Consider the following 24,323-nt stretch of genomic DNA (forward strand, 5'->3'; position numbering starts at 1 on the left):
ACCAGGGCCACCATGATGACGCCCTCACAGAACAGAAGAGGACCTGCCTGACCTTACACCCTGCTGACACTACTCGAAGAAGCCCCCCTGAGGCAATGAAACGAGGCTCTAAGAGTCCTTAATGAATAATGCCACATGCCAAGGCAGGCAAAATGGCGCGTAGCCCACTAGTGATGCTACATGAATCTGATTCCGTTATTCAACCCTCTGACTTTGGTTGGGGAGCAGGGCTAGAAATGAAAAGAGATGGCTTCATGGTTCAGTGGAATGAAACACTGGCTAGAAAGACCTCGAATCCCGCTTGTGATGCTTGCTTATATGGCCTTGGTCTAGTCTATTTACAGAGCCTCAGTTTCCTCATCTGTAAAATGAGAGTTGGACTAAAGGTCCTCTGACACCCCTTCCAGCTCTAAAGCTCCAAACCTAGAATCATTAAATTAAAATTTTTTATGTTTTATATTAAAACATCAAATTAAAAAAATTAAAAACAAAAACAAACATTCAAACCTTCAGTGTTAACTTGCTTTTTTTTTTCTTAAACCATTATTGTATCTTAGAATCACTACCATGTATTGGTTCCAAGGCAGAAGAGTAGTAATGGCTAGGCAATGGGGGCTAAGTGACTTTATTTGAACCCAAGACCTCCCATTTCTAAGGCTGGTTCTCTATCCACAGAGTCACCTAGCTGCCCCCCAACCAAGTTACTTTCCAAGCAACTTCTACCTCCTGGAAAAGCCCAAAAGGTGTTGAGATTCCCAGAGTCACATCTTTGCTTTATTTAGAAACAGAATTTAGAGCTGGAGGTATCACTTCAGGCATCTATTCATGTGACAGATGAAGAAACAGAGTCCCAGGGATGGGAAGTGAGCCTGGACCCAGCAAGGACCTCAGCTGGGCTGGCTCCGACTCTGGGTGTGTGTGTGTGTGTGTGTGTGTGTGTGTGTGTGTGTCTGTCTGTCTGTGTCTGTGTGTTTGTCTGTGTGTGTTGTATCTGTGTCCATAAACACAGCTGAAAATAACAATCATAATCAGGGTTTCACTGAGCCAGCCAAAGAATCAATGGCATCTAAGCCAGCTGAGCCATGTAAACAGCCGGCACCCCAAACCCATCGTGACTGGCTCAGACTCAGGACAGGACCATCTAGGTGTGAGCTCTTTCTCTCTGCTTCTCTCTATCTGCCTTTCCTCTCCTCTTTCCAGGTCCGGCCCCCGTCAGGGTTTCTTTTCTGCTCCTGCATCCTCTCACCTCACCAGTGGATGGTGGGAAAAGAATTCGGGAGGTCATTTAATCCATCCCCCTGCCTCTGGCAACCCCCTAAGCAAATTATCCAGGAGAAGAGGCTTTGGGGTATCTTCTATCCCATGGGAAAGCATAGTCTTGAGACTTGTCCAAGAAAACAAGGCAATGGTGTAACCCACTGATTCCTCTTGGCACGTCCTGGGGGGGAAGGAAGCCAGTTCTAATCAGATGAGGGATGAATCAACATAAAGAGTGCCTTGTGCCCAAAGAGGGCTTAATCTCCACTCCTGGAACATGTCTTGCCTCCCTCTGAGTTGGCAATCCAACTCATCCTTTAAGACCAGAGTCAAGCACCCAAACTGCATGTGGGGGGCACGGGGTGCACAGAGAGGGCATGGCCTCAGGTAGAGGGTGGGAGGGGGGCCCTGCAGTCAACCTCCGCTGGAGGAAACAGAATGGAAACACACATGCACACACAATTGCAGGACTTTTCAATCAATCAATCAATCAACAAGTATTCACTAGGTACCAGGGGCTATAATAGGGGAAGATGTAGAAAGACAAACAAGAAACAGACTTATTAGAGTGCATCAAGTACAAACCCCCAATCTGGACCTCAACTTTTCGCAAAAGAGGAAACTGAGGCTAATGACTTGTCCAATGCCACGTGGCTAAGGAAAGGCTTGAGAGCTACAATTCTTGGCTCTCCATCTGGGACTCTTTCCCACGTGCTAAAAAGAGTTGGTCATCTTGGTGGCTGAGGTCACATAGGTTTTAGCCTGGCCTTTGGCCTTTCATGAACCTACTCCCACAATTCAGTTGGGTGTGATGTGTCTACTATTATATGCAAGAAGCTGAGAGTGGCACTTAACTCTTGGCCATATCATAGGCAGTGGGATCAAGGCAAAAAGCTCAAATATTTACACTAGGCAGAATCTGAAGTGAGCAGGGTCTTTTTTTTTTTAAACCCTATTCTCTGTCTTAGTAGCAACTAAAACAGAAGAGCAAGGGCTAGGCAAAAAAAGTGACTTGTCCAGGGTCACACAGCTAGGAAGTGTCTGAGATGACATTTGAACCCAGGACCTCAACTCCAGGAGTGGTCCTTTATCTGCTTCCCCTAGTGGATAGGACCTTCCATGTCTTTTGGGGACAAACTCCCCTGAACCATAAATTCCCTCCCCTTATCCTCCTTGGCCCCCAAACTTGCTAGCTCAGCCATTTTCCCTGCCTACTAGGAGTAAGATGACTGGAGAAATCCAGATTAGTGCCTCATCAGGAGGAGATTGAGGAGCCCAGCCTTGGCTAACAGAATTTGATTATTTCAAACAATTTAGGGATGGAACATCAATTGTGTGGGGGTCAGCTAGGTGGCACAATGAATAGAACACTTCAGGAAGACTTGAATTCAAATCCAGCCTCAACCCTTACTAGTTGTGTGACCCTGAGTTTACTTAACCTTGTCATTTAACTCTATTTACCTAAGCTTTCTTATCTGTAAAATGAGCTGGAGAAGGAAATGGCAAACCACTCCAGTATCTTTGCCACAAAAACCCCAAAAGGAAAATAAAATAAAAAATTTAAAATTACAAAAAAAATAACAGGGTAGCTAGGGGCTCAGTGGATAAAGAGTCAAGTCCAGAGGTCCTCACTTCCTAGATGTGTAACCTTGGGCAGATCATTTAACCCCAATTGCCTAACCCTTACTTCTTCTGCTTTGGAGCTGATATTTAGTGCTGATTTTAAGACGGACGGACGGATGGAAGGAAGGAAGGAAGGAAGGAAGGAAGGAAGGAAGGAAGGAAGGAAGGAAGGAAGGAAAGAAGGAAGGAAGCAATCCAAAGGAAGGAACAAACAAACAAATGAACAAAGGGATTTCTTATAGTAGGTGGGATTTCATATGAGACCTCAAAGAAACCAAGGAAGCCAAGAGATGGAAATAAAGAAGAAGAAAAGCATTCCAGGCATGGGAAACAACCAGTAAAAATATACTGAGTCAAGCAACAGAGTATCTTGTTCACGAAACAAGAAGGAAGTCAGTATCAGCAGATTTTGTGGAGGGGAGTAATATGTAAGACCGAAAAGGTAAGAGGGGTTTGGTGATGAAGGGCTTTAAAATCCCAAATTAGGTAACCTTCCCGTCAGATAAAGGTGCTGAAAGGATCTATTTGGAGGCAGAACAATGAATGAAGAGGAAGAACAATTCAATCCATCAATTCTTTGGTTATGTTTTAGAGTTCTGAAATCTGGGAACTCTGGGAAGATAGGTTCATACCTGACAGAGAGATGGATTAAAGATGAGTCACTTATCATTAGAGGCTCTGATTTGAAGCCTTGGAAGATAGAAGACAAAGAAAAAAGATTTGATAAGAAATATAAGTGGAGTAATATGGGGACTCCGTGGATTAAGAGCCAGGCTCAGAGATGGGAGGTCTGGGTTCAAATCTAGCCTCAGATATTTACTTAGCTGTTTGACCCTAGACAAGTCACTTAACCCTATTGGCCTCAATTTCCTTATCTATAAAATGAGCTGGAGAAGGAAATGGCAAACCAGTTCAGTATCTCTGCCCAAAAAAACCCAAATGGGGTCATGAAGAGTCAGACACCACTGAAATAACTGAACAACAACATTTGCACTGACAGTGTTCCCTAGGAATGTCAGGTAGCTCTTTAAGGGCAGAAATTGTTTTATCTGGGTGCGTTTGCATCCCTCTATAACCACTGCTCCCAGCACAAAGTGCTTAATAAAATCATAAGCATTGGATGATTCTATCATCTGAGCCTAGAAGGAAGCTCAGAGACCATCTGTTCCAATAAGGAAATAGATGTTGACCAGTGTAGCTTAGCAGACAGCTTCTGCTTGAAGAATTCTCCCTATTCCTTTCCCTGCTGACTTCCTGGAAGACAGAAAGCATGGGGTGTCGTGATCAAAGGGAAGCATCCCAACTCAGAAATCCTTGGATTCAAACTTTGCCTCTGATTCTTCCAACTTATGTAATCCTGGCTACGTCACTTAACCTCGGTGTGCGTCAGGTTCTGCATTTAGAAAATGATAGGTTTGGATTAATGACTTCTAAGTTCCTTTCCAGCTCCAAATCTATAATCCCATGAAAGAATCATCTACACAGCAATAAAAGAAAACCAGACTCCAGCCAAATACAACACAGTTTGTGCCAAATTAATAAAGTCAGAGTACATAGCTCTCCTTTCTATTAATGACAAGAATGAAAAGTTACATCTACTATTAAGGTAATTACCCCCACCAGGCAGTTTGCTTAATTTTGCAGCAAATGAACTTTGTTAAATGTCTTCTGAGCAGAAACAAGATAACCCACTTGTTGTGTAAACAAGCAGTCTACACTTGCAGCCACCACTTCCTTAAGGCTCACATATCACTTCTGGACCCTTGAGATCTGGCTCCCAACCCCATCCTCCAATACATCTCTCTTAGAAGGGACCACTGACCTCTTTACCGCTAGATTCCATGGCCTCTTCTCTGGTCCCATCCTCCTTGACCTTCTTGAAGGATCCCACACAGCTACTTGAGCATTCTGGCTTCCACAACACTACTCTCTTGGTTCTGTTCCTTCCTGCCTGACCATTCCTCTTCAGTCTCCTTTCCCCAAGTGACTAAGGAAGGAACCATTCTCTAATACTGGAAGTCCCCCTTAGGATATCCTTCTCAAGCTCTCTTCTCTTTCTTCCTCTTGGTTACCTTAACACCTCCCATGAGTCCACAGATCATCCATACAGATGACCTCCATGTGTATATATCAAGCACCAACCCTACCCTTGACCTCTAGAGTGAGCATCTCTACCTCCAACTAAATCCAACCAAAAGTGAACTCTCCCCTAAATCAACCCTTCCTCTGAATGTCCCTTCTTCTATTGGTGGCAGCACTTTCTGTCAGATAACAGTGATGGATCTCCTACTCATAATTTTCTAGACAATTCAGAATTATCTAGATCTCTCCTTTGTCCTTTATCACATCTTCCCTACATACTAGTCCTTGAAAAGGCCACTGCAAGAAGCTGATCAGAAAAAAACTCTTCACTTTTAGTGAAGACCTAACTGGGCTTGTCTGTATTGCCCAGAGAATTAACCCGAACAATTCTGTCATTATCTGGCTTTAAGGGACGATAAAGCAAAGACTTAATTATGCCATCTTTGTATCCTCAGCACCACGCTAAGGATTCATAGTAGGTGCTTAAATATTTTACCAAAATGAGTTTATTAAAAGACTATTTCCTAACTGCCAACTTCTCCCTGAAGACCCCAGCTAAAAGCAATCTCTCCCTCTTTGAATCTCTCACATCAATTTATTTGGATCTCTCTTACACCAAGAAAAGCAACATGGTACATTAGATTGGAAGCTGATACTGGCTGCGTGAACCTAGGCAAGTCACTTGACCTTTCAATCCCAAATGGCACAGTAGATGGAAATTACGAAGACGAATTTCAGATGCTGCTTCTAACACTAGGTAGCTATATGACCCAGGACAGAGGACTTAATCTCTGTCATCTCCTGTTTCCCCATCTGAATACAATTCTAATAACAGCACCTGCCTCACAAGGTTATAAAGATGATTAAAGGTTAAAACAGGTACGTTGTTTTGTAAGCTTTACAGCATTTAACAAATGTTATCATTATTAGTTGCAGAGAAGATATCTCTCTGCATTGCTGGAGAGAGTTTCATCAGTGGACTCCCTAGAGCAATGAAATCACAGGTCCCATCCTTAGCCCTATTGCATCATATTAAAACTTGTTACATAGTGGAGCAGCTGGGTGGCTCAGTGGATTGAGAGCCTGGCCTAGAGATGGGAGGTCCTGGGTTCAATTTTGATCTCAGACACTCCTGAGCAAGTCACTTAATCCCCGTTGGCTAGTTCTGACCACTCTTCTGCCTTGGAACCAATACACAGTATATTGATTCCAAAATGGAAGGTAAGTTGGGGTGGTTCCCACGAGATGGTAGATGTTGATCTGGAAGGGCCTTGGGAAGCCAACTAGCCCAGCCACCATATTTTACTCATGAAGAAATTAATCCAAGGAAGTTACGTGATTTGGCCCAGATCACAAGTAGTAAACGTTGAAGGTTTCCCTGGGTTTGCATTCTTTCCCCCTGTATTAAACTTCTTCCTTCTTGGCAGATCCTCTCTATTCACTTATTCATGTTTGTATTCCCTCATAGAATGTGAACTTCCTGAGGGCAAGGATTGCTCTGTTTCCATCTTTGTATCCCCAGTGCCAAACATGGTGCCAGGCACAAAGTAGCCATTTAATCAGTGTATACTGAATCCAATTAAACAAATCACCCTGCCACCAGAGGAATCTTCCTGAAACACGGCTCTGATTGGATGACTCCAATGGCTTCCTATTGCCTGCTGAGCAAAGCAGTAACAATTTCAACCTGAATGTCAAGGTCCTCCATGAATGGGCCCCAACTGACCCTTCCACATTGATGTCCCATGACTCCCTGTCACTCCATGTCACATAAGCTTCGACCCTCCCCAGAAGCCACACCACCATTTCCCAAGCTCTTGGCTCTCTCCATACCTCTTTGGAGACCAGCCTGGAATGTCCCCCAATTCATTTTTCCACTTCTCAAAATCCTACCCTGCCTTCAAGGCCCAGGCCAAGGGTGATGATGTCCAAGAAGCTTTCTGTGATGTTCCCAAGTCAGAATTCCTGTGAATTCCCATAATCTGGTACCTATTCCATGCAATTACTAGAATCTATTTTTGCAATAGTAATCTCCATCCCCTCTTAGTTCGCTGGGAGTCTCTTAAGAACGGTGATCAGATCCTATTTCGGTTTCCTCCCCTGTAGAATGAAGGAGCTGACTTCAGAAGAACTTTCTCCAGCTCCGGCATTCTGTGTTCTGAGATCCTTCCCAGCGAGGGCATTTTAGCTTCTAAGCTTCCTTTCTACCTCTGACTATCTTTGTCCTGAGGGCTCCTCTAGTCCTGACACTCTGGGTCCTAAATTCTCTTCTAGCTCCCACAACTCAAAATTCTAGGTTTTGTGACCCATATGAAAGAGCAACCAACTTGGAATCTGTCCCTGGTTGAAGCCATGACTGATATGAGCTCTGAAACTACAAGGCTGATCCCTATAATGTCTCTCTCTTGTTCCTTATCTCTAAAATGCGGGTAATAATGTTCAGACTGCCAGTTTCCTTGGGTATTTAGGAGGAAAGTATTTTAGAAGCCCTAGAGCACTACTGTAATGCAGATAAGGCATGGCTGTAGCGATGGCAACAATATCTATGAATCTGTGTAGCACTGAACACATGATAAGTTCTAAATAAAAGGGTTAAACAGGGATGGGAGGTCTTGGGTTCAAATTTGACTTCAGATACTTCCTAGTTGTGTGACCCTGGGCAAGTCACTTCACCTCCATTGCCCAGTCCTTACCATCCTTTTGCTGCAGAACCAATACATAGTATTGATTCTAAGATGGAAGGTAAGGGGTTTTTTTTAAATAAAATAAAAAAGTTAACTGAATTAGGTCTGCACTAGGGAAACTGAGGCACAATAGAAGGGTCACAGAGTATGAAAAAGTGAGACAACATTGATTAAGGTCACAAAATTCCATGGCAGAGATGGGACTCGTGCCCCATCCATACTCTCTGAGTTTTTCAGCCCTGTGCCTCAAAGATGGGTGACCCAAATAGGCTCCCCACTTCTAATACAAAGTATTATGTTGTAAGAAGTAAGTGAGGGATAGAGCAAAAATCCTCCTTCTAGCTCAGCCAAAACAGATCCAGAGAGGGAATGACAATTAAAACAATATCTTGTATTATTATCTCATATATTATTATTAATTATTTATTCATTAATCAATGGTTTTGTTGATTTATAATATATTATTCATTCTATAATAGTATTGCTTTGAGTATTTGAATAATTAACACTATTACTGTTATAATCATATTACATAGTACTATATATTATATAAGATTGTATTGCAGAAAAAATTAGTAATAAAGTCTGATGATTACAGTACCTACTGCGGGCTGAGGAGACGGATCGGAGGAAGCCATCTGCTCGTGACTGTGCTCAATTCACCACCTTCTCCTGTTGGAAAAAAAAAGAAAGAAAGGAAATCTGATCAGAGGGGAAAAAAGGACACAGAGAACACTGGAGACGCGTCATCCCTGGGGAAGCACCACCATTGCCCTGTTGAGTGATGGGAGCCCCCTATAGAGACCTGGGTCCTTCTCTACCCACCAAGGATCTGGCTTTCCCCATTCACCACTGGCGGCTGTCTCATTGGCTGATGGAGGGACATCCAGGGCCAGAAAGAGCCTGATCCACTCCCTTTGCAAATCATTAACCCACAGATAAGCCCTAGGTGGGGAGAGGAGAGCTGGCTGCTTCCCCACCCTCTCCCAGCCCCCAGTGCAAAGCCCCAGCCTGCTTCCCCTGCCCAAGGAGACCAGGCGACTTGCAAAGGGCATGAAGAAGCCCAAAGGGTCCTACTCAGAGACTCCTGCCTGCTCGGACCCTGAGGGAGATTCCGGGTCACCTTCAGAGCCAGGCATCCGCCTTAGGGAGAAGGAACAACAGTGGGGACGAGGGTGGCGACTACCTTCTGGGAACTGGCAGGATATTTCCTCTTCCTGGCCAAACATTAACCATCTTCTCCCTCCCTGAGTGCCTCCACATCCCCTCTGGTTAGCTGAGTCGAGGCCTCACCCTCTTTGACCCTGCCTGTGCCCATCCTGGAGGACGAGGGGGCTGGTACAGTGGGGAGGAGGGCTGGATTGGGCAGCCGGAATTCCCAGGCTCAAATCTCAGCTGTGACACTTCCTTAGAGGAAGGGAAACCCAGATTCAACACTTCTCTGGTTTCTCACTTCATGATCATAGAAAAGTTCCTTAAATGCAGTATAACCTCCATCAAATTGTTTACCATCTCAGGGAGGTGCGGAGGAAAAAGACGGAGGGAGATAATTTGGATCTCATCGTTTGGGGAAAACCTATGTTAAAAATTGCTATTACGTGTAATTGTGGGAAAATAAAATACTATATCATGTTTAAAAAAGAAAATAAAATATGAAAAAAAGAAGAGAAAATAGTTTTTTTAAAAAGAAAAATCCCTTAATTTCTCTGTGCCTCAGTTTCCAATTCCATGAAATAAGGACAATGCCTATAGCACCTATTTTGTGGGTTTGTTGTGAATTTAAATAAGTCTACAAGTGCCTCATCCTTTTTACCTCAGTTTCCTTATCTGTCAAGTGAGCTGGACAAGGAAATAGCAAACCATGCCTGTATCCAGCTGTGTGACCCTGGACAAGTCCCCAAACTGTTTGCCTCAGTTTCCTCATTTGTCAAATGAGCTAGAGAACCACTCCAATATCTTGGCCAAGAAAACCCCCCAGATGGGATCACAGAGTCAAACACAACCGAACAACAACAGTGTCATGGAAGTATCATGAAAAAAAAAATTGAAAGAGCACCAGAATTGGAGTCTCGGTTCTCTCCATTCAAGTTTACTGTGTGACCTTATTGAAGTCACTGTCTCCCTCTGGACCTTGGTTCCTTTGCTATAAAATGAAGGGGTCGCCCCATATCCATCCACTTGACGAGTCTTCAGGTTGACAGGCAAAATCAACTCTCTTTCATCCTCTTCTTTCCCTTCACCCTTCAGGCCTTTACCACCCTCTCACCTGCACAGTAGCAATAACCTGCTCCTTGGACTCCCTGCCTCCAGGCTCTCTCCTCCCCTTCCTTAAACTGCTCTACCCAAAGCCCAAGAAGCTTCAAGGGCTCCCTATTCCCCCTGAGGCTTAGATTTAAATTCTTTCTCATTCTGGCTCCAATCTGCCATTTTAAACTGATCCCAAATACTCTGTGTTCAGGTCAAACTGGTCTTCCTGCTACTCCCCAGACACGACTTGTACAGATGGTTCTCCATGCCTAGAATGTCACCCTTCCTCATTTCCACCTCTTAGAATCAGGAACATCACCTTTCCAGGCTCAACTCAGGGGCTCTCTCCTCCACGAGGTCTTTCCAATTTTTTTTTGCCCTTCCCTTCCATCTTAGAATCAATATTGTATATTAGTTCTAAGACAGAAGAACAGTAAGGGCTAAGCAATGGGGGTGAAGTGACTTGCCCAGAGTCACACAGCTAGGAAGTGTCTGAGACCAGATTTGAATCCAGGACCTGCCATCTCCAGGTCTGGTGCTCTATCCATTGAGCCACCTAGCTGCCCCCAGGGCTACCTTCTCCATGAGGTCTTTCCTAACATTTCTGGTTGTTGATGCTTTCCCCAATAAATGGCATTCAATTAATGTTGTTTATTTTTTGTATTTCCATATTTATGCACATGTTGCTTCCTCTTATAGATTATAAGGGCAATCCTTGAGGGCAGGTACAGCTTCATTTTTTTTCTTCATATCCCAGCACCAAGCACAGGATCAAGGAAACAGTCAACCAGTATTTATAAAGAGCCTCCTATGTGCCCGACCAGACCTGTGCTAGTCACTGGAAAAACAAAGAGACAAAAATAGCTAGGCATTTAATAAATGGTCATTGAGGGGGCAGCTGGGTCACTCAGTGGACTGAGAGCCAAGCCTAGAGACAAAAGGTCCTAGGTTCAAACATTTCCTAGTTGTGTGACCCTGGGCAAGTCACTTTACCCCCATTGCCTAATACTTATCTCTCTTCTGACTTGGAACCAATACATAATATTGAGATTATAATTAAGATATAATTATATATATGTATATGTAATTATGTACATATAATTATATGTATAATTATAATTAAGATATAAGATAAGGGTTTTTAGAAAAATAAATAAATGGTCATTGAGAAAATAAAATGGGGGAAAGAGAGAAGTTGACAGAAATGACCTCTAAAGCCCCTTCTGGCTCTGGCCATCTGTGAATCCATAAAGTTACATTTCTCAGAATCTCAAGTTGGAAAAAGGCTCAGAGGCCAGCTCAGGGGACCTGGGACCTGACCAAGCATCTCCAGCCAGTGGTCTTCCAGCTTCCTCTGAAGACCTTTGTAGGGAGGATCCTCCTATGTGTCTTTCCCTTGAATCTCCCCAAATTTCTCTTTCAGATTTCCACCAGCTGCTTATGTCCTCCTCCTCCTCTCCAGATGACTTTGAATTCAAGATGTACATAGTTTATGTTCATTTGTGTACGTGCTTACAAGAAAGAGACTATAAGCTCCTTGAGGGCAAGGATTGTTTCAGTTTTTGTCTTCGTACCTCCAGTGCCTAAGGAAGTGCCTGGAACACAGCAGGTCCTCAATAACTCCTTCAATGAATGAATGGTCAATTCTTACCCCTCCTTTGAAATTGTGGGAGTAAAAATGAATAAATGCTCCTAGTATTTAAAAATATATAGAATTTTTAATGCTAAATCAAAAGAGAGAGAAAAGAAAAAAGGTTTTTTTCAGTCAAGTGAGCAGAGCAAAGAGAGCCAGAGACTCCCACCTGCAGCACTTTACCAAAAGCACAAGCTCTGGGGGGGAAAAAAAAAAAGCCCACAGTTGGGTCTCAGCCAAATTTATCTCCTAAGCATCCTTATGTAAAATGAGGATGTAACTTAAAAGGATGCTGGGAATGTAGCTCAGGTGTGGCAAATTTTCCATCTGCACAAAATCCAACTAAAAAGCTCCATCCTCCAAGACTTTGACAGGCACTTTATTTGTGTCCTTCTAATATAATTTAGTTTTCATCATGATGTATTACAGTTGTCTGTGTTTGTGCCCAATGCCTTTACTAGCCTGTGAGTTCCAGGAGAAGAGCTGTATCTTATCCCAACTTTGTCATCTCCTTCACTGACACACAGAGTTTATTCCATGAGACCTCTGGCAAAATTAATGTTTATTGAATGAAATGAAATTTTATTGAATGAAATGACCATCTGTCTTCTGTCCAAAAATCTGACATCCTATTTTGATGCATCTGCCAGGCCTTCCCAATGCATCTTCTGTGACTGTTGTGTCCCCCTGTGCCTTTATATGGGCCTCAACTTCCCTTTCTATCAAATGAAAGAAGGAGAGGACTAGATTGCCTCTGAGGTCCCATCCACATCGAAATCTACCAGCTTCCTTTAATGGCAGCTTCTGGGGCCAAGTCAAGGCAGAGGTAGGAGCAGGTGATTAGAGGATGGAACCCTGAAGGTCCACAAGCAAAGGAACTCCCTGGAAGGAAATAGAACAGAAAGACTGGAAATAGGGAGAGTGGGCAGGCAATGAATGAGTCCATTGGCACAATGTTCTGGGATTCTGGAATAGAAAAAGGAACAGGCTCTGGCAAAGAAGAGAGGCCACTGCAAGAGGGATGTCCTCCTCCTTCCAGGAAATCAAGTAGCATCGCCTGGGTTACCAAGCCTGGTTTCACCTTCTTACCCCTGGCCTCACAGGCATCTTGGGGTCTAGATGCTCAGAGAATTCAGGGCTTCTGCCTCTCAAGAGCCCAGTGATTCATTAAGAAGAGGCAGAAAAGGAGAAGATGATGCCTAGTTGACTTCTTCTGCCTGAATCTAGCTCACTGTTGTCTGTTAATAAATGGTGATTGGTTCATTGATTGATTAATTAATTGATTAGAGGAAATGTCTCCCAGGCAGAATCTTACAGCATCCAACAAGGACTGGTACTCCAGCCCAGAGGTAGGAGTAAGGGATGTGCTTTCCCAGTACCACTGCTGGGAGGACCAGTCCTTAGGATCATGGGATTCAAAATGGGAAGGGACCTGAGAAGTCATCCAACACAACCATCCTTTTGTTTTTGCTGTTGCTGTTTACAAATGAGGAAACTAAAACTCAGAGAAGATCAGGTGACTTGGCCAAGGTCACAAAATAAGTAGCAGCAACAGGACTCAGAACCAGGTGCTCCAACTCCAGGGTTGCTTTTCTTTCAGACAGTGCCCCAATACCTGGTAAGATGAGCTGGACATGGGGGCAGCTGGGTGGCTCAGTGAATTGAGAACCAGGCGTAAAGACAGGAGGTCCTAGGTTCAAATCTGACCTCAGACACTTCCCAGCTATGTGACCCTGGGCAAGTCATTCCACCTCCATTGCCTAGCTCTTACCACTCTTCTGCCTTGGAACCAATACACAGTATTGATTCCAAGACAAATGGTAAGGGTTTAAAAAAAATGAGTTGGAAATTAAAAAGAGGAAGAAGAAGAAGAGAATGAGTTTAAATTTAAATTTAAATAAATTTAAGTTGCATTTAAAGTATTTTAAAATAAGTTTAAATTAAATAAATTAATTAAATAAATTGCATTCAAAATATTTTTATGTAAAATATAAAAATATTATGCATTTAAAAAATCTTAACAGGGATCCATAATCTACCAACCTTCTCCAAAGACTCCAGGCCTTAGAGGAGGAAGAGGGACAATCTTTTTTTCATTTTTTATTCTCATGCAAAACTGACTTCCATAATGGTCATTGTTGTAAGAGCAAAGTCAGAGATAACCCAAACCCCAAAATAAAACCAAAGATGCACTGATGTGAAAGACAATTCCAACAGTTCTTTCTCTAGAGAGCTAGAAAGAGAGGTTACAGTCATAAATGTCAAGCTAGGAAATATCTGCTGATGCTAGAGGCAATAGGGAACCAGTCAGATTTCTGACAAAGGAGTGAAATGGTCAGAGCTGTGTTTCAGGAATATCCATATGGAAGCTGAGGAAAGGAGGACCTGGAAAGTAGAGAGAACAGAAGCAAAGAGACCAGTGATGAGGCCAATGCAGTCTAATAAACCAAGTTTCTTTCCTTCTTTTTTAATCCCTACTTGCTATGCTAGTAATGACACTAAAGCAGGACAAGAGCTAGGCAAACAGGGTTAAGTGACTTGCCCAGGGTCACCCAGCTAGGAAGTGTCTGAGGCCAGATTTGAACCCAGATACTCCAGGCCTAGTGCCCTATCCACTGGGCTACCTACCTGCCCCATGCTTGTTTTCAAGAGATATAGAATGGACCTCTCTTTCTTCTTGGTAGAGGTAAGGGGCAACAGATGCACAATACTACACGTAAGACTAGACTTGACTGATGTGTTGGTTAATTTTTCTAAATTGTGCCCCCCCACCACCATTTTAAAATTATTGTTGCCATATTGAGGTGACTCTTTGGAAGAGAAGGAAAATGAACTTAAGGCCCTTCGTCATCCTCTCCAGTTTTTCAATGTCCTTTCTAATTCTGTTGAATGAATAAATGATGGAACCCCTCCACACACACACCAGCAAAGACAACATTTTGGAGCAGCTTTCTTCTCCTTCCCCTGCCCCCCAGAAAAAAAATCAACAAACTAGCTCAATCCATTGGTTTCCCCAAAGTGGGTCAGTTGGACTGGCTTTGGTGGTAAAACTAAAGGGTTCCCCGGAGATGGGAAGCAGCAGATCTCTGTTGCCAGAAACCCAAGCAACGCATTCTCCCTCAGTGAGGAATGTTCTCCCTTTCAAGGGCAGGATGGAGCTCTGGCTCCTGAGAGCCTTCTGGCTGGGACTGGAGGATGCCCTGGAGTTGGGTCCCTTCCAGATCCCATCACTCACTTCCCTTCCCCCAACACCAATTCCAGAGAAGCTGGCCTCAGACCAGCTCCCCCAAGCCAGCCCTTCCCCCAGACCCCATTCCTCTTTCATCTCTGTTCCAGGTCCTTCTTTCCCGGTTGCTTTGGTGCCAAACTCTGTGATGGGAAGATGAGGATGGGTCTCCTAATGGCCCTGACAGCCTCCTCTCTGCCTAAGACCATGGTTGGCACAAGGCGATCACTCCTTCATCACCTCCTCTTATTGCTCAAGGATTGCCAAATCTCTGATTCTATCTTCAGAACATGTTTTCCATTCATCCCTACTTTTTTTAATTCATTCTTTTTTTTTAATTAATGGGCATTTACTGTTTTTTCCCTCCCAACTCTCCTCCTCTTCACCCCGCCCCCCCCCCCCCCCCGCCCCACTGAAATACAAAGTAAAACAAGAAATGTTCTGGGGGCAGCTGGGTAGCTCAATGGATGGAGAGCAAGGTCTGAAGATGGGAGGTCTTGGGTTCAAATTTGGCCTCAGACATTTCCTAGTCACTTAACCCCCATTCTGCCTTGGAAACAATACACAGTATTGATTCTAAGATGGAAAGTAAGGATTAAAAAAAATTCTGAACATGGGCATTCCCCTATATCAGGCCCTTCTCATCTTTCCAGAGCCCAAACTATTATAATAGTCTTTCTAAAGAGTATAGCTTTATTCATATCTTTGGTTCTTGTATCACCTACAATTTTCCAATATACTTCTCCCCACCCTCCCAGAGAGCCAGAGTCAATAAGCACACATTAAACACTTTCTGTATGCCAGGTAACACACTAAGCCTGGGGATACAAGATTTTACAGAAGAAGAAACTGAGGCCCAGAGCTAGGAAGGTTGCACAATTAGGGAGTGACTGCTCTGAGATTGGAACTCCAAATCTAGCATTCTTTTGGTCTAGCTCCTCACAATGGAAGAGGAAGGAAGCGTTCATTTAGTTTCAAAAAACATCTTTGATGGGGCAGCTTGGGTGGTTCAGTGAATAGAGTGCCCGGTCTGGAGTCAGGAGGATCTGAATTCACGTTTGACCTCAGATCCTTCCGCGCTGTATGACCTTGGGCACGTTACTTAACCCCAACTGTCTAAAGATTACTGCTCTTCTGCCTTGAAACATCAGTTCCACTATGGATTCTAAGACAGATGTTAAGAGATTAAAAAAAAAAATCTCTTGAGCTCCAACTTTGGGGACTCCTGGTAGGCTTGTTCAGAGAGCCTCAAATGCCAAGTATTGGACTCTGAACTTTGGCCCACTAGCAAGAGGATCCGATGAACACCTCTGAATAAAGGCAGGAGAAAAAGACCAAAGCTGTATGGAAAAAAAAGTCGCTGTGTCAACATATATATCAGAGGGGAGAAAAACTGAGCTAGAATGACTTATGGTGGACTAGAGGGAAACTGAGGCGATGGAAAAATGGGGAGTCCCAAATGGAAGAATGTATGGGAGTCAGCCTTAGGAAATGGCTCTCAGCCTGCTAACAATGGTGCCTCTATCCAAGCCCCTACAGATCCCCCTCCCACACATCCCTCATTCACCTCCTTCTCCCTCTGGCAAACCAATCCCCCTTCCCTAAGCAGGATGGGGAAGTGGTACCCAGATCTGTCACAGCCAATCCAAAGGAGAGGGATGTCTGGGAACCTCCCCCAACATCCATCCTTCTTCCCAGAGCTGAGGCTGTCTGGTTGCCACAGTAACCAAGGGCTATGTATGGGAGGGTCCCAGTAATGAGGAAGGGAAGGGAGGCCTCTTAGAGAAAGGGCTTTGTCACCCTTAGCCTCCATCCCCTGCCCTTGCTCCTCCTCTACCCTAGGGACCCCCTCTAAGTCCTCTGGTTTCTTTAGCTTCTGGGGATTAGCCCCTTTGTCTCTGCCAATCTTGGCCTCAACGGATGTATGAATGGATGAGAGATGGTGAATGAGTAAGACAGACAGAGAAATGGAGGGAGAAAGAGAGATAGAGAGGTGATGGATTCAGGATGCAGACCAAGACATTTTTTAAACAGTGAACACAGGATTTTGCTTTGTTTGACTATTCATATTTGTTACAAGGTTTTTTCCTTCTTTTTTTTTTATTTTTCAATGTGGGATGAGGGAAAGAGAAGGATGGGAAGAAAGGATTTTTGTTCACTGAAAAAAATTAACTTGAAAAAATGTCTATTGAATAACTTTGGAAAACTTATCTGGAAATTTATCATAAAAATAAAATAGAAAAAATAAAAACTCTATTGAAAAATTTTTAAAAGAAATTAATAGTCCACACAAATCATCAACATTTCTATATGACAAAGTCCAGCAGCAAGAATTAGAATGAGAAATTCATTTGAAATCACTCTAAACAATACAAAATACCTGGGAATCTACTTGGCAAGGAGAACACAGGAATTATATGAACACAATTCCAAAACGATTTTCACATAAATAAAGTCAGATCTAAACAATCGGAAAAATATTAATTGCTCATTTGTTGGCCGAGCTAATATAGCAAAAATGATAATTCTACCTAAATTTACTTATTTATTAAGTGTCATACCTATCCAGCTACCAAAAAAAACTATTTTATAGAACTAGAAAAAATAATAACAGAATTCATCTGAAAGAACAAAAGGTTAAGAATATCAAGAGGGCTAATAAAAAAAATTGTGAGGGAAAGTGGCCTACTAGTAACCAAATCTCAAAACAATCTGGTACTGGCTAAGAAACAGAATGGTAGATCAATGGAGTACATTATATACACAATATACAGGGGGTAAATGACCATAGCAACCTGAGTGTTTGATAAACCCAAAGACTCCAGCTTTTGGAACAAGAACTTAACAAAAACTGCTGGGAAAATTGGAAAACAGTATAGCAGAAGCTAGGTATAGACCAATATCTCACACCTTATACCAAGATAAGTCAAAATGGATATAGGATTAGATATAAAGAGTGATACCATAACTAAATTAGGGGAAAACAGAATTAGTTTACCTGGAAGATCTTTGGAGAAGGGAAGAGTTCATGACCAAACAAGAGATAGAGAGTATTATAAAATGTAAAATGAATCATTTTGATTATATTGAATTAAAAAGCTGTTGTAAAAACAAAACTAATGTAACCAAGATTAGAAGGGAAACAACAAACTGGGAAAAAAATTTATAACAAAAGTCTCTAAAAAAGTCTAATTTCTCAAATTTATAGAGAACTAAGTCAAATTTATAAAAATACAAGTCATTCCCCAGGTGACAAATGGTCAAAGGACATGAACAAACAATTTTCAGATGAAGACATCAAAGCCATCAATAATCATATGAAAAAATATTCTAAATCACTCTTGATTAGAGAAATGCAAATTAAAACAACATTGAGGCAACCTCTCATACCTGTCAGATTGGCCAATATGCAGTAAAGTAAAGTGGTAAATGTTGGAGGAGATGTGACAAAATTGGGACACTAATGCATTGTTGGTGGAGTTGTGAACTGACCAACCATTCTATAGGGCAATTTGGAACTATGCCTTTAGGCTTTAAAACTCTGCATATCCTTTTATCTGTGTAATACCACTACTGGATCTATATCCCAAAGAGATCATTTAAAAAGGGGAAAGGGGCTATTTGTACAAAAATATTTATAGCAGCTCTTTTTGTGGTGGCAAAGAATTGGAAATTGAGGGAATGTCCATGAACTGGGGAATGGCTGAACAGATTGTGGTATATGGTGGTGATAGAATACTGCTGTGCTATAAGGAATGATGAGCAGGATCGTTTCAGAAAAAGCTAGAAAGATCTGCAGGAACTGATGCAGAGTGAAGTAAGCAGAACCAGGAGAATATTGTGCAAAATAACAGCATAATTATACAATGATCATCTGTGCAAACTTGGCTACTCTCAGCCATCTGGGACAATCCTGAAAGACTTATGATGGAGAACACAATCCACCTCCAGTGAAAGAATTGTTGGAGTCATCTTTCACATCAGTGTATTTTTTGTTTCATTTGGGGGTTTTGGTTATGTATGAGTTTGTTCCTATAACAGTGACCAGTAAGATGCTGGGAGATTTCCATGCAGGTTTCAATGGGGATCTTGAAAGCAGTTAGCAGGGCCCCAGAAGAGGGAATCCAGGTTACCAAAATCTTAGCCCAGATCGTGGGTCAGTCTCTATGCTAGAGCCACCCTAGAAGTCATTCTTGGAAGGCCAATGGGAACTTTGCAAGCTTTGGTACTACCAATGGGAAAAGGTGGGGCCCAAACACCAGGACATTTATACTACTCCATGCTCTAGCAAGATGACAAGGGTTCACCCAGGAAACAGAATAGCCAGCTTGTAGTATAGGTGATAACAGGTAAAGTTTGGGCCACTCTACTGCTCCACAGAATAAAAAAACCAAAGAGCATCAGAGCTGAAAGAGGATATAAAACATAGAATGTCCATCGGGAGGGACCTTAGAACAGAGAATATCAGAGCAGGGAGGAGTCTCAGAACACAGTCAGAGTTTAGAGACTATATTTCAAACCCTTTTCATTTTTCAGAGAAGAAAACAGAGCAAAAGAAGTGAAGTGCCTAAGGTCACGCAGCTAATTAGTAGAAGGAGCAGGATTTTTTTTCTTGGAAGTTAGGAATTTTCCCACTTATCCCTTTCTAATCTCTCCTGGTCTTTTTTCTTTCCTTCTCTTATTGTACAAACATTTACGATTGCTGCAGTGAGATCCAAAAGTGGAATAAGACACAGTCATTGCCCTTAAAGAGATTACCATCTAGCTAGAGAGGTCAGACAGGTTTGCAAATAATAATGATACAAATTAGGAGCTGATGAGTGCAGAGGAGTATTATGAGACCAGATGAGGGAAGTGGGACCAGGAAGGCTTGCTAGAAGAGTAGTAATTTGAGCCAGGCCTCAAGGGATCATTAGTGGGGGCAGCTGGATAGCTCAGTGGATTGAGAGCCAGGCCTAGAGATGGGAGGTCCTGGGTTCAAATTTGACCTTCTTAGCTGTGTGATCTTGAGCAAGTCACTTAACCCCTTGGCCTAGCCCTTACCACTCTTCTGCCTTGGAACCAATACATAGCATTGATTCCAAGATGGAAGGTGAGGGTTAAAACATCAACCTTCTAGAGATGAGAGGCAGAATATTTTGCTTAGGGAACTGCAGAATCCCAGAATTGAGAGTTGGCAATGAGGTCTAGCCCCAGCCTACTTCCAAAGAAAGCTTCATTCTAATTCATCTGACAAATGGGTCAGATGGAAGACCTCCAGGAAGAGGGAACAGTGCCCCCTCAGTAGAGGAACCCTTGCCCTTTCTTTTTTCTTTTCTTTTTTGTTTTTTGCAAAAAGATAAGAAAGCTTTACCTCCTACCTTAGAATCCGATCAGATCCAAGGCAAGAGAATGGTAAGGGCTAGGCAATTGGGATTAAGTGACTTGCCTAGGGTCACACAACTAGAAAGTAATTGAGATATGTTGAACCCAGGTCCTCTCAACTCCAGTCCTGGCAATGTGTCCACTGAGCCACTTAGCTGCCTCCATTCATTCACTTTCATACAGCTCTACCCAACCCTTAGTTGGGAATTTTCCCTAACAAGCCTAAAAGGCCTCTTTTCTCTCCACTCCCTCAAATTCTTTGATCTGGTGTTGTTGTTTTTCCAGGATTTACTCTTTTTTCATAGGGATGGCCAGGTAGTTCCCAAGTTAATTAGGTTAACAAACTGCAGATTCAGCTGATGTGTGGGGAGGTATATTCACCATAAAATTCATCCATTTGTTCATTCAATGCCACCCAAGGCTTTCCCACCTCTGTGCCAGTGGCCGGTCCCTTCCTAGGGGAGCCAAAAAAGCTAACACCACCTTGGGTTTAGTTTCTGTGGGGGTGGGGGGTAGGGAATAAAACAGAACTAATTTCCTCCCTCCTACCGTCAGTCTTCTCTTCTCCAACCAAGACATTTCCAGATCTTCACAGGTCATCAACTCAAAGCTCTCACTTTTGTGGTTGTCTCTTTCTTTTCTTTTTTGATTTAAAACTCTCACCTTCCGTCTTGGAATCAATACTGTGTATTGGTTCCAACGCAAAAGAGTGGTCAGGGCTAGGCAATGGGGGTTAAGTGACTTGCCCAGGGTCACACAGCTAGGAAGTATCTGAGGCTATATTTGAACCCAGGACCTCCCATCTCTGAGTCTGACTCAATCCACTGAGCTACCCAGCTGCCCCCTTTCTGACTATTCTCCCAACAGTCAGCATCCTTCTTAAATACAGTGTCCCAAACTGAACACGATCCTCCAGAAGAAGCTGGACCAGAGTCATCTGCAGCTGGGTTAACTCCTTCCTAGAATGTGTGCATTTCTCCCTGCAAAGCAAGATAGTGTTGGAATTTTTGGCTACCCTAGCGAAGGGACCAGGGCCTGGGCACGGAGGCGGGAAATTCGCCTTAGGTGGCTTTGAGTGAATAAGTAAATGCAAGATGAAGACACCACTGCAAAAATCAGCTGAATCTGTCTATTGTTAATCTCACTCGCTTGCAACCTTTTAGGTCCCCGGAAATCCCTTGGGAAAAAAAGTCTTTATAAATCTTGGGGGGGGGGGGGGACACAACCCAGGATGGAAGGATGTTGCGATTGAGGGGACTTGAAAAACGTAAACAAAGGATGTTTGTTTGTTTTTTTTAGCTTTCCTTTCTCTATAATCCACAGAAATTGACCAAGGTCACGTGGGACGCTCGTGACTAACAGAGCTGAGCTCTGAACTCCTCGAATTCCAAATTCCGTGCCCTTTACACTGGCCTGGGAAGCCTCTGTCCAGCCCACTACGCTGCGTTCGGACATGAAAAAACTTGGGAAAGGGTTCAAGAGAAACCTGGGTCCCCGGGTGACTGAAACAGGCTGGTTGGCTTCGCTCAGGCTCTGGCGAGGACAAGGCATTATTCTTGGCGCTGACACCAGAGGTGCGGCACGGCCCGGCAGGGAGAAGATGTGAAACTCGCCCTCCCTATCCTCGGGATAGGGCTGGAAGATATCCTTCCGAGGCGAGCCCTCGCCGGGTCCCCAGAGTCCCCGGAATTCTGAATGAATGGGAGAGTGAGCTGGCTCCTCCCCCAGAGCCTTCCCGAAACAAATTCGCCAGCGCTCTCCACCCCGGCAATTCCCCAAAATCCGCTTAAGGAGGAGACGTGGGGCGGGTGTCGGGGAGCGACGGGAAAGGAAAGTTGGGAGGGTTGCTACTAGCTTCTAAAGCGCCACTCCAAAAAAGACCAAATTCTTGCTCCAAGGCATCATCAGCACCATGTGAGAGGCAGCCAGGAAAAACCAGCACGGAGGGGCAGAATGTCTGCCATCAGCCATCCACCAAGGTTGGCCAAGCGCCGGCAGGAAGGTGCGCCCGGGGAGTTGGCCCATCTGAGCAGGTGGCAGAGAAGCTGTCTATTTTTAGCTTTCCAAGGGATGAGGCCAGCCGCGGCAGGAGGGGCTCCCCCACCCCCCACATTCTTCCAGGCCTCTGGGGTGTCAGCGCTCTGCCTCCCACGCCCTTTGTTCTTAGGCTCCATCTCCGCCCGGCTACACCCTCCTCAATCCAACCCTCTCTGAACCCAGGGAGAGGGGAATTGTAGCAGCGAGCTCGAGTTGGAGGGTGCTCTATTACAAACATCACAAGCAAACTTTTCCACTTTACATTTACAGTCCTTCCAAATCCAGTTCAGAGATACTGCGCATCACTGCCCTTCAATCCAGTCAAGACGCTCTACTTGCTGCTTTCCCTGCATGGGAATCCATCTACCACCTCTGTGCCTTTGCCCAGCATCTCACCAGTGATCCTCCCTCACTTGACTTGTAGCATCCCCAGCTGCCTTCTAAGCTCTGCTCAAGTACCTCCTCCTGTAAAACAAGGGCTAAGCTGATCCTTTCCTCCCCTCTAGCCTCTGCTAGTTTCCTGCCCCCAAGAAATCACTTTGTTGTGTGTGTGGTTGTTGTCTTTTAACCCTTATCAAACCCGTCTTCTCACTCCTCCGAAGGACATTGACAGACCTGCCGGTTCTGCTCCCCTTGAAGGCAGAAAGGTTGATATTCGATGCCTGTGCCATGGGCAGTCTCTCAGGACAGAGACTCTGCCAGGCTTCCCCTATATACCTCTACCCTGGTCCTGGTCATAATTCCCACCAGAGACCCATGGAAAAGTGTCTATTGACACTCTACCCCTCGAGTGTGGACCTCTTGGGAGGGCTTTCCCAGGGGTAAAGGAGTCCAAACGTTGGCTCAGACTTAAGAGCATATGCTTGGGTCTGCTAGCTCCACCCAAGCTGGTCAAATCAAGTGCTTTAAGGTCTAGTATTCAGTCTGAGGTGGTGAAATCTCAGGGGAACAAGGACAAACTTGGGGGTTCCAGATTTCAAGTTCACATCTTTGAATGAAGGGTGCAACCCTGTCTAACTCCTCCTCCTCCCCAATGTCTCCTTATATAGAGATCCTACATTCCAGGTCCTAGTGCACCAGAAGGTAAACACTGGTTTGCCCTATCTACTTTCTACCTAATTTTATTTATGGTTGGACTGAATATTTAATCGGTGGTCGCCAGGGATTTAATTTCTAAATCCCAAAATGAATTACTCAAGTAAATGGAATTATGGTAGTTTATTTTACAATAGAGGGAAGATATTAAGGAAGAGAGAAAAGGGGGGAGACAGAGGGAAAGAGAGAGCTCTGGCTTCCTCAGAGCCAGGTAGAAATTCTAGGCCCAGCCAGGGGAAAGGAGTCTCAAGATGATGGGCCTTTCTCAGAGGTTCTCCTATAAACTGGGTGTTGAAATTCGAGAGGTGGCTTCTGCCCTCTCCACCCTGCAAGCCCAACTAAACTCCCTTGCCCAGAGGGTCATGGTACTTGCTTTTTCCTTGTGGAAGAGGGTTGCTATTCTAGCAACCAGTCTGTCGTGATGGAGCAGAGAGTTCATGAATTCCCATCCCGGACCTATGACCATTTGCTTGGCAACCTCTTTGGCCAAGCTTTCTTTTCCTCCCCATTTGGTCCTGGCTCACTCCATTTCCTGAGGGCCCCTGTGCTCAGACCACAAGGGCCACTGTTTTCACTTTAACTTATCAGCCCCTGGAGGAGGATGGATGAAGTCTCTTGATCAATTCTATTTAGTTTTGTGTTTTGTTTTTTAGTGATTTGAAATTTTTTATTTAATTAATTAATTTAGAATATTTTTCCATGGTTACATGATTCATGTTCTTTTCCTCCCCTCCTGTAGCTGATGCGCAATTCCACTGAGTTTTACATGTGTCATTGGCTCTTGATCAGTTTTAAAGAGGCCTCATAAGGGGAGAATATAGTGGGAAATCCTCAGATCTCCCTCCCTTTAGGGATCCCCTTATGACCCAAGGACTGGCTCTACAAGGCTGACACACCCAGAAGCTTGCTACAGAGAGCCCCTCTTTCCCCTGCACCTGCTGGACCACTGTTACACCCCAGGCTGTGACCTAACAAATCCATGTCTATACAAGTCTGCCTGACCCTCCACACCTGTCCTTGTCCATGTTCTGATGCCTGTACTTGCCTGTCATGTTTGCATTCATAACCCACGGAA

At 43.9% G+C, this 24,323-nt stretch overlaps 1 long non-coding RNA gene across 1 annotated transcript in view; it reads right to left on the bottom strand.

Annotated features, from left to right (window-relative positions):
* The window catches only part of LOC130453895 (uncharacterized), a 56,974-nt gene that overhangs the window by 1,984 nt on the left and 30,667 nt on the right, over window positions 1-24,323 (bottom strand). Inside the window, exon 2 of the long non-coding RNA XR_008911556.1 lies at window positions 8,248-8,318. This is a non-coding gene — a long non-coding RNA (uncharacterized LOC130453895). The remainder of the gene's footprint in view (window positions 1-8,247; window positions 8,319-24,323) is intronic.

Source organism: Monodelphis domestica, chromosome 4 (assembly GCF_027887165.1).
Source record: "Monodelphis domestica isolate mMonDom1 chromosome 4, mMonDom1.pri, whole genome shotgun sequence".
Taxonomy (NCBI): domain Eukaryota; kingdom Metazoa; phylum Chordata; class Mammalia; order Didelphimorphia; family Didelphidae; genus Monodelphis; species Monodelphis domestica.